We start from the raw sequence: 9,975 nt of genomic DNA, 5'->3' as shown, positions 1-9,975 counted from the left end.
GCAGGGGGAGAAATGCCAGATGTAGGTGATGGAGAGGAAGGCAGCAAATCACACTGCCATGTGTGTTCCTATGCAACAATTTTGCATGTTCTTCACATGTACCCCAAAACCTAAAATACAATAAAATAAATAAATGGGAAAAAAAAAAATGCTTATAGGCACGTAGTACATTCTATGTCCTTGTACTTTAACCAAGATACCTGTGCTGGATGGGCTCACAGGCATGTCCCAACTTTCCATTGCTTTTACCTGTTTAGAAAAGTTTTAAGTTGTTAGCCAATAGGGTTTTAGTTTAGATTGTGAGGTCTGGCTCTAGCCAACGGAGATCAGACACAGCAGTAAGGATGACCCCAAACGCATAATGAATAAATTTGTGTGTATTCCTTTTGTTCTTTGTACTCTCGTGGCAAGATGGCTAGTGAGAGTACCCTTCCTGCAGTACAGGAAGTAAAATTGTGTTGCTGAAAGATCTTTTGTCTCAGTGCTAATTTTTCTTTGCGGCACCAAGCATCTATTTCCAACTTCTATTTCCAACAAATTCCAAGCTTTGTTTAGCAATTTAATCATAGAAATGTCCCAGAATCTTGCCATTATTCTGCTCCATCATCCTCGGTGTATTGGTATCTTGTTCTCATGTTTGTTGCCTCGTGTTAAAAAAATAATAATAGGTGCTACAGCTCTGGACATCAATCCTCACATCATTATGCTAAACGAAGGGGACAGTTAGAAAAGAGGCTTTCCTTGCACTTCCAAGTCTCCATTTATTCATCTGCACAATGGAGACAATCACAGTACCTGCTTCCAAGGATTTTATTAAGACTGAGGGATATAATGTACATGAAATATGATCATAGCCTCCAGCACGTAGTAGACAGTACATCATAGCTAGCTATGTATTTGTTTATTCTTCACTGTAATTAATATTTCTACTCATCACTCCAACATCCTGAAAATGAAGAATCAATCATCTAGACTCAATAACCAGCAATTACCTGTGCAAATTACACACTCATGCACATAATCACTTATAGCTGTACTATCACCTTCATGAAATCTATTAAAAAGTGCAAGTGGCCTTAACCAAACAAGAAGCATTATTGGAGAGCTGCATAAATATTGAAGAAATCTCAAGGATAGTAAGTAAAATCAATCTTCAAGTAAACTGGTATCTAAAACTAGGAAGTCAGAAACTGAGTTTTCTCTTCTATCTCTCAGGTTTTCCATTGCTGCCTCTTACTTCTCTCTTTACCTCTTCCTCTCCCTACTATGCTTTGCAAAATTTTCTCATTTGTGTATTCAATACTAAAATCTCTGAGTTCAATTCGAAACATTCAGAAGAAAAGAATCTGGGGCTATTTTGCTCATCCCTGACCCAAAGCACTCTAAAGAGAGAAGAAGGAGAACAACCAAGTGATCTATTTATAGCCCACTCATCAGAATGTGAGGGAGTAGGCTGTCTTTTAAGAAGAATATGTAGGGAACAAAGCTGAAATGTTTGGTAGAAGAAATTACTGGCCTCTCTGGCTGGCAAAGAAAATGATTCAGGTTCAACTTAGCAAAATGAACCACATATACAATTCAAAGCTGAAGAGCTTTCATTGAAATTGGTAACTTTCTTTCCTTTTTTTTGATGTGGAGTCTTGCTGTGTCACCCAGACTGCAGTGCAGTGGCATGATCTCAGCTCACTGCAACCTCCGCCTTCCAGGTTCAAGTGATTCTCCTGCCTAAGCCTCCCAAGCAGCTGGGATTACAGGCACCCACAACCATGCCAGGCTAATTTTTGTATTTTTAGTAGAGACGTGGTTTCACCAGGCTGTTCTCAAACTCCTGACCTCAGGTGTTCCACCAGCCTCAGCTTCCCAAAGTGCTGGGATTATAGGCATGAGCCATTGTGACCAGCCGAAATTGATACCTTTTTCAAAGAAATAAAAAATGAATATTTTCCTTGTATAAACATAAAACTAGCAACTCTGTTTAGGCTGTCATTTTGAATAGATGAAAGGCAACAAACATCTATACACACAAATACTGAAATGTATGAATAAAGCTGGTTAATGACCAAATCAGGGAAGAAATATTACCAAGTAAATATTTAAATATTTAATATTTAAATATTACCAAATTTACTTGGTAATATTTAAATATCAAATATTTCTTATAATTGGTAATAAAAATATCAAATATTTCTTTGATATTTTTTCTCAAACTAAATTGAGTAATTCAAGTGTTCGTTGAATCATACAAATCTTTCATTGCACAGGAAGAAGCAAACTTTAGGAAATATTTTTATGTACAGTCATCCTCCTTCATCCAGTTTTACTTTCTGCAGTTTCAGCTACTCACAGATACCCGCCGGATGAAAATAAGTGGGTACAGTAAAATAAGAGAGAGCGAGACGACATTTTTTTAGAGAGAGATCACATTTACATAACTTTTGTTATAGTATATTGGTATAATTGTTGTATTTTATTGTTATTGCTGTTAATCTCTTACCAAGTCTAATTTGCAAATTAAACTTCATGAAAGTTAAGTATGGATAGGAAAAATCATAGGATATATAACGCTTGTTATTGTGAAAGTTTTTTACATCCACTGGGAGTATAGTAATGTATCCCCCATGGATGGGGGTAGGGAGGCTACTGTTGACCTCTAAAGAACCTTCTGCACTTTACATTTGATAAGATCCTTGTAGTAAATGCATCTATTCTAAATTATCTCACCACTCAAGTGAAAGATTCCTAGGAAGTAATCTCTTTCTTTCAGAATTGCTAAGAATCTATTCTGAGATGTGGGTCCCATTTCTTGCTGATTTATTACAGTTATTTCTGAGACACAATCTCATCAATCTTTTAATAAAATATTTCCTACTTATTCAGTTCCTGAACCAAACAATTTAATTCTTTTAGCTACAAAATGAGAATGAGCAGAAACAACTTTTTATTAGCTAAAATTCTAATACTACATAACAAAGTTTAGGGCCACATTCTAGCTTGTATCTTTTCACTTTGTTTTTAACAACTTAGCGTAACATCTGTGTAAAATTGTGTTGTGGGCTGGATTATATGTCTCTAAAATTTATATGTTGAACCCCTAACACCCAGCAGCTCAGAATGTGACTGTTTTTGGAGTTAGGGTCTTTAAAAAGGTGATTACATTAAATTAAAACCATGAGTGTGGGCTCCAATCTGATCTGATTTGTTTTCCTATAAGAAGAGGTCATTTAAACTTACAAGGAGACACCAAAGATGTACACACACAAAGGAACGACCATGTGAGGACATAGCAAGAAGGTGGACACCTGCAAGCCAGGGAGAGAGACCTCAGAAGAAACCAATCCTGTTGGCATCTTCATCTTGGACTTAGAGCCCCAGAACTGTGGGAAAATAACTTTCTGTGTTTTTAAGCCACCCATCTGTGATATTTTGTTACGACAGCCCTAGAAAACTAATACAACTGAAATCATGTTTTGTTTATCAAGCAAGTAGAAATTTGTCAACACAATTCAGCAAATATGTATTTATTAGTCACCTCACATATTTTGTTGGGGGTGAGGAATCAATAAATAAATCATTGAGAGCCTAATGCATGTCCAGCTGTCTGGCAATGAGGAGCCATAATGAATGGCAAGTGAGTCGGACTCTGTAACTGAAGGGCCAAATGGGGGTATGTATAAGATGCTCAGTGGCTCCTTTGAGGGGATGAGTATGTGCTTCTACCAGATTGTAAAATCAATAGGGAAGAGGTGACATGAGGCAACAATAAGTCACAGTTTAAGAAAAAAAAATGCAACCACCTTTTCATTTATAATACATTTTAATAATTTCTAAATAAGAGTAGTTCAAAATAGCAGATAAAACCCCAATTTACTTCCTTTCTCATTAATTTTATTTTTTCATAGGGACATACAGGAAACAACCCAATTTACTTCTCAGGAAGAGGAGCTCAACATCAGCTAAACTAAATGAAAATGTGATAGACATTTGCTAATAGTTAAGCTGAAAATAATAAATATCCACGCTGAGTAGCCACTTAGGATTCCTTTTATATCTCATTTATCCTGTTGGCATTTCATGATATAATCCTCTCTTAAACTAGATATTTTTCAGGGCCATGAAGTCAAGCAACTTCCAAGTGACCTTGCTTAGTGGTCAAATTAGTCATTTTATAATAGTTGCACTTTTGTCATTTTACTATCAAAGTATGTTATTCATGTTATATGAAGCATAATTACACTTTCAATCAAATATTTATCCAACTCCATGAGCCGGTTCATGAATTCAGGGTGTGACTACATCCAAGGAAAGCATCAGTACGATTTCCAGCCATCCTCAAGTCTCCCAAAGACGCCATCTGCAGAGAAGAGGAGTAGCCCTGTCTGTACACGGTTTCAGGTCAGCCTGTGAAATGCCTACAGCAGCCCATAATTCTGCTTCCCTCACATCTGGCCCTAAAGAATACAGCACTCATTGTAACCAAAAGAACAGAACACCTGTGCCACAACATTTGTCTCAGAATTCAGCCAGAGATTTACTGTCACCCTACACTTGCCAAAAGCTTAAGAAAAATTGTATTTGAAAGAAATTCTATTGCACATGTTAATTATCTAAGCTCTAAACCTGAAGTCACTTAAAGTTATTAGGAAAAAAATCCCTCTATTATCTCACTCATTTCCTTGCAGAAGTAATCCAATGCCACAGTTTAATATTTTGCTTTGGTACAGAAAATCACAACCTATAATATAAAGCTTTGTTCACAAAACTATGGTTTGAATATATTGTTCCTTGTGGTACACAACTGTCATTATATAAGGAGCTTCACAGATTATGTTATCCTTTTCATTTTGTGCAAAACAGTAGAACAGAAAAGTAGAACGTCTTTTTTTATTATTATTGGTCCTCTTCAATGCATTCTGTTAAAATGGGAGTCTTCCTAGATTAGGCCCTTTCTCTCCTCTCTCCTAACACTCTCTTTCCACCTCAGTGATTTCATCTAGTTCATAGTTTTAGCTATCATCTTGTCTTAGTCAATTTGTGTTCCTATACAGGAATACCTGAGGTTGGTTAGTTTACAAGGAGGTTTACTTGGCTCACAGTTCTGCAGATTGTACAAGAAGCATGGCATCAACATCTGCATCTGATAAGGTCTCATGAAGCTTCCACTCATGGTGGAAGGTGAAGAGGAGCCAGTGTGTGCAGATCACATGACAAGAGAGGAAGCAAGAGAGAAGGGGAAGGTGTCAGGCTCTTTTTAATAATCAGGTCTCATGGGAACTCTCACAGGAACTAACAGAGCAAGAACTCATTACCACAAGGACTGCACCAATCCATTCATGAGACAGCCACCCCTTAACCCAAACACCTCCCACCAGGCCCCACCACCAACACTGGGGATCAAATTTCAACATGAGACTTGCGTTGCAGGGCAGGGGCAAATACACCATATCCAAACCATAGCATATCTCTGTATCAGTTATCCCCCAAATCTTCCAATCATAACCAGCCTCAACTCTAAGAGTAATGCTGTCTAATAGAGCTTTCTGTCATGATAAAAAGGTTCTCATCTGTGCCGGCCAATACAGCAACCACTAGTCGCATGTGACAATGTGCACGTAATTCATGTTAGTTTAAATGTGATGGCTAGTGGCTGCCGTATTGGACAGTACACAGCTCTAGGCTTTCATTTGTAGCCACCTGCTGAGATACTTGAGCTATGGCATACCTGCCAGCATTCCACAACTAATATGCCCAATTTAAGATGTTCTATGTCTTTCCAAAAAACTCCTCTTCTTCATTTGCTTATTTTGACTAAACATACCACCATGCATTTGTGCATTCAGACTGCTGATGGTAAAGTTATTTTTGACACCCACCATTTTCCCACATTCAGTTTGCTCACTACACATTCACACCTCTGACCAAAAAAGAAAAAGTCATTTAAGAAAATGATTTAGAACAAATGTGCACAGCAACAAATTAATGTGTTTTTAATTTGGCATTTTAGTTATTTTATTTCCTCCTGGAAACATTACCCATATTCAATATTGCAATCAATACAAGGTGAATTACAAGGTCTATATTGGTCAGAGGGGAAATTTCAAAGGAGAAATCTATGACATACAGAAGAGGGAAAGTTTTCAAAGTTAGGCAGTAGAAATAACATGAATGAAATTACTCAGTAGAAACTGTGCAGGTCTACAGACGTAGGAGGAGCAGAGGGAGAAGAATAAGGAAAAGGACAGGAAGGATAAGAAGGGCAAAAAGTAGATAGAATTCTTTTGAATGGCAAGATGAGAAAGTAGAGCTATGGGCTCAATGAAGACTGAAACTGCAGGCCACTCCTGGCTGCTGTAGGATAGGTACCTGTCTCTTATGGTAACCACTTCATAATGAGGAAACAGTAGCTTAATAATAATTAGAGTAAGTAATTACACTTTGTCTAAAGCAACACTATCTAATAGAAATATAATGCAGGACACACATATAGTTTTAAATTTTCTAGAAGACATTTAAAAAGTAACAAAAAAATCTAATAATTTATTTTATTTTATCCAACATATCCAAAATATCCTCATTTCAACATGTAATCAATATTTTTTAAATGATTTATGAGATAGTTTACATTTTGTACTGTTTTGAAATCTGGTATATATTTTACACTTACAGTACATCTGAATTTTGACACTAAATTTTCATTGGAAATACTTGATCTGTATTTAGGTTTCATGAAATTAACATTTGAAAAAACCAGATTCACCAAGACACCAAGTTGTTCCAACATTCCTGAAATATTTCCAAAACAGACTTACCAGTTTTAAAGTTAGCTTTAAATTAATTAAAATTAAATGAAATTTAAAGTTTAGCTCCTCAGTCACACCAGACACATTTCAAGGGTCTAACACATGTAGTTATTGCCTTCCATATTGGACATCACAAGTCTAAAGTTAGCACCATCTTACGAAAAAGGCTTGGGAGAATTTTGTCAGAAAACTATGCTGTAGACAAAGGCTGAATGCCAAAAGAAAGAATTTTCATAAAATAAAGGTTAGCTGGAGCGTGCACAACTGCAAGAGCTTTGGACATTCTTTCCAGGCCAGCACAGGGGAGAAATCACATGGCTACAGATCCCCATTAGCTTGCTCTTCTCTACCTGTTGGCTCCACTGACTGAAAGTAACATTGACCTGAGATATAGAAGCAGCTCCCTTCTTGTAAATTGCTGGAAGATTAAAGCAATTTGTAAAGTAAGGTACTGGGGTCGGGCGCAGTGGCTCACACCTGTAATCCCAGCACTTTGGGAGACCAAGGCGGCTGGATCACCTGAGGTTGGGAGCTTGAGACCAGCCTGGCCAAAATGGCGAAACCCCATATTTACTAAAAATACAAAAATTAGCCAGGTGTGGTAGTACATGTCTGTAGCCCTAACAACTTGGGAGGCTGAGGCAGGAGAATCACTTGAACCTGGAAGGCAGAGGTTGTAGTGAACCAAGATTGTACCACTGCACTCCAGCCTGGGTGGCAGACTGAGACTCTGTCTCAAAAAAAAAGGTAAGGGGAGCCAAGCAAGGAGACAAGAAAATGAGAGAAATACACATGCTTTGGTTGTGAGTCCAAAAAGCTATTGTTTGGAGGTACGGGTTTTTTGCATTTAATCATCATATTGCTGCAATACTGGAAGAACTGTATCATATTAGAAGAAATCATATCAAGATCAATAATCTTCACAAATTCAAAGGGTCATACTAACTCAAAATAGTAGATTTTCAGCTTTGGGGTTTTTTTTGTTTTGTTTTGTTTTTGTTTGTTTGTTTGTTTTGTCTGTTTTATTCTTATCCCTAGAACTCCATACCTAGGTCCACAGCAGGAGATAAACAATTGTTTGTTTAGCAAACAAATTAATAAATGGATTCAAAGCTTCCCATGCAATAACCATACAGCAGCAATAGTACCACACAAAATCTTGTTCCAAATCTAGTCATTTTTTTCAGCAAACATTTTTAAGCATTCACTATGTGTTAGTCACTCCATTGGATGCTATGTATATAGAAATAATAAACACAAAAAAGACTGAAGGAAAAAGAAATTTCTTTATGATGCGCTCTTTCACACACAAAAAATCTTGACATCATTTACAATATCCACTTGACTAATAGTAGCTTTATTTTCCTCAGATATTGTATGAAATATTGAAATGCAACTTAATCAGAGGCCACCTGATTCTATCTAACTCTTAAAAATTTACACAACCTCTATTACTAGAAATAAATATTCCTTCTACAAAAAAAGCATTATAGATTTGACTCTCTCTGGTTTTAGTTCTCTTGCCCTATTTAGGCATTTTACTTAACTTCTCTTTCCAAGTATATATCGGAGTTCTCCTGTAATTCTTCACTTAGCCCAAGTGATATATTTTTTTCTATTTTGAGACTTTTCAGACCAAGCTAATCACGGGCACACTTCCAAAATGTATAAGAATTAGAGAAAGGAGTTGATTGCTTAATTCTTGCCTCTGACTTGGAGCTCATGTTAATCAGCTAAAGCCAGAGCCCTCAGCATGCTCTCAAGAGCTCCGGGATCCACTGATTAGCAACGACAAGGCCATCTGGTCTTCCTGCAGTACATTGGAGAAAATCTCTCTTTGCATAAAAATTAGGGATGCCTGTAATTTAGAATGAGTGAAGTGTTGCCATCACATTTAAAGGAGATGGTGTCTGACTACAATATGAGGCCTGCCCCAAAGGAAGCTAAGTTTGTGCACACCAATGACATGATATTAAAAATTATCTATGCTCTCCCTATTTGGGTAATCTTCTCTTATCTACCATTTAGTGATCTTTCTCCTCAACTCCTCAAGTAATTGTTTTTGTTCTGCAATTACTGCACCTAAATTGGCAAACTTCAATTTAAGTCTTCTATGTAATTTTTGATTGATTTTCAAATAGCTCTTCATGAAAGGGATGCTAAAACTGAGACGATAAAGGAGTTGGAACTGTCAGAGGGAGCTAGCTGGGAAGGCAAGAATTGGCATTTGGATGAAGCCAAGGTGAGCTGTGTTAGCTCTTTCCTCCTCCCTCATTATGTGTGCAGCCTGGACCAGGAACTAAAGAAGAAAGGGAGCACAAGATTGACAAAGGTTTCCATGCAGAGAAATCACTCAGGTGTTCACTGGTGTATCTTTATGTAATCAGCAGCACATGCTCACTGAACTGTTGAAGACAGTCAGCACCCTTGGCTTCTCCAAGCAAATGATTTCCAACCAGTGTTTCCAGGTTTTGGTTGTTGTTGTTGTTGTTGTTGTTGTTGTTGTTGTTTGAAACAGTCTGGCTGTGTCACCAGGCGCCAGGCTACAGTGCAGTGGCGCAATCTTGGCTCACTGTAACCTCCACCTCCCAGGTTCAAGCAATTCTCCTGCCTCAGCCTCCCGAGTAGCTGGGACTACAGGCACGCTCCACCAAGTCCAGATAATTTTTGTAATTTTTAGTAGAGACGGGGTTTCAACATGGCCTCGATCTCTTGACCTCGTGATCTGCCTGCCTTGGCCTCCCAAAGTGCTGGGATTACAAGCCTGAGCCACCGCGCCTGGCCATTTCCAGGTTCTTTTATTCCAGGAAAACAAATAATAATATAAGCCTAATTTATTAGGCCTCATTTCCAGTTAGGGAATCAGAATAAATGGTCATTATAATGTTGCCTGAGGATCTCTGGGTGCAGGAACACTGTTGCCATAAACACAACCCATCGCCAGAGGACAGACCTAGACTAAGGATTGATGACAATAAAAGACTTTTAAAAACTAGACTTCCCTGGGGAAAAATCCATTTGATGATGAAGCTTCACTGAGTATTCCTTTGTGAACTCCTAGATGAAATTTTCAAGGCAAGAGGAAAAGTACTGAAATTGCTGAATAGGTGAGAATTGCATTCCTGATTCATTAAATATATGCATTGGTAAAAATAACATATCTTGTAATTTAAATCCA

This window comes from Cebus imitator, unplaced genomic scaffold (assembly GCF_001604975.1).
Source record: "Cebus imitator isolate Cc_AM_T3 unplaced genomic scaffold, Cebus_imitator-1.0 Scaffold211, whole genome shotgun sequence".
Classification (NCBI taxonomy): domain Eukaryota; kingdom Metazoa; phylum Chordata; class Mammalia; order Primates; family Cebidae; genus Cebus; species Cebus imitator.
Note: the sequence above shows the minus strand (reverse complement) of the source record.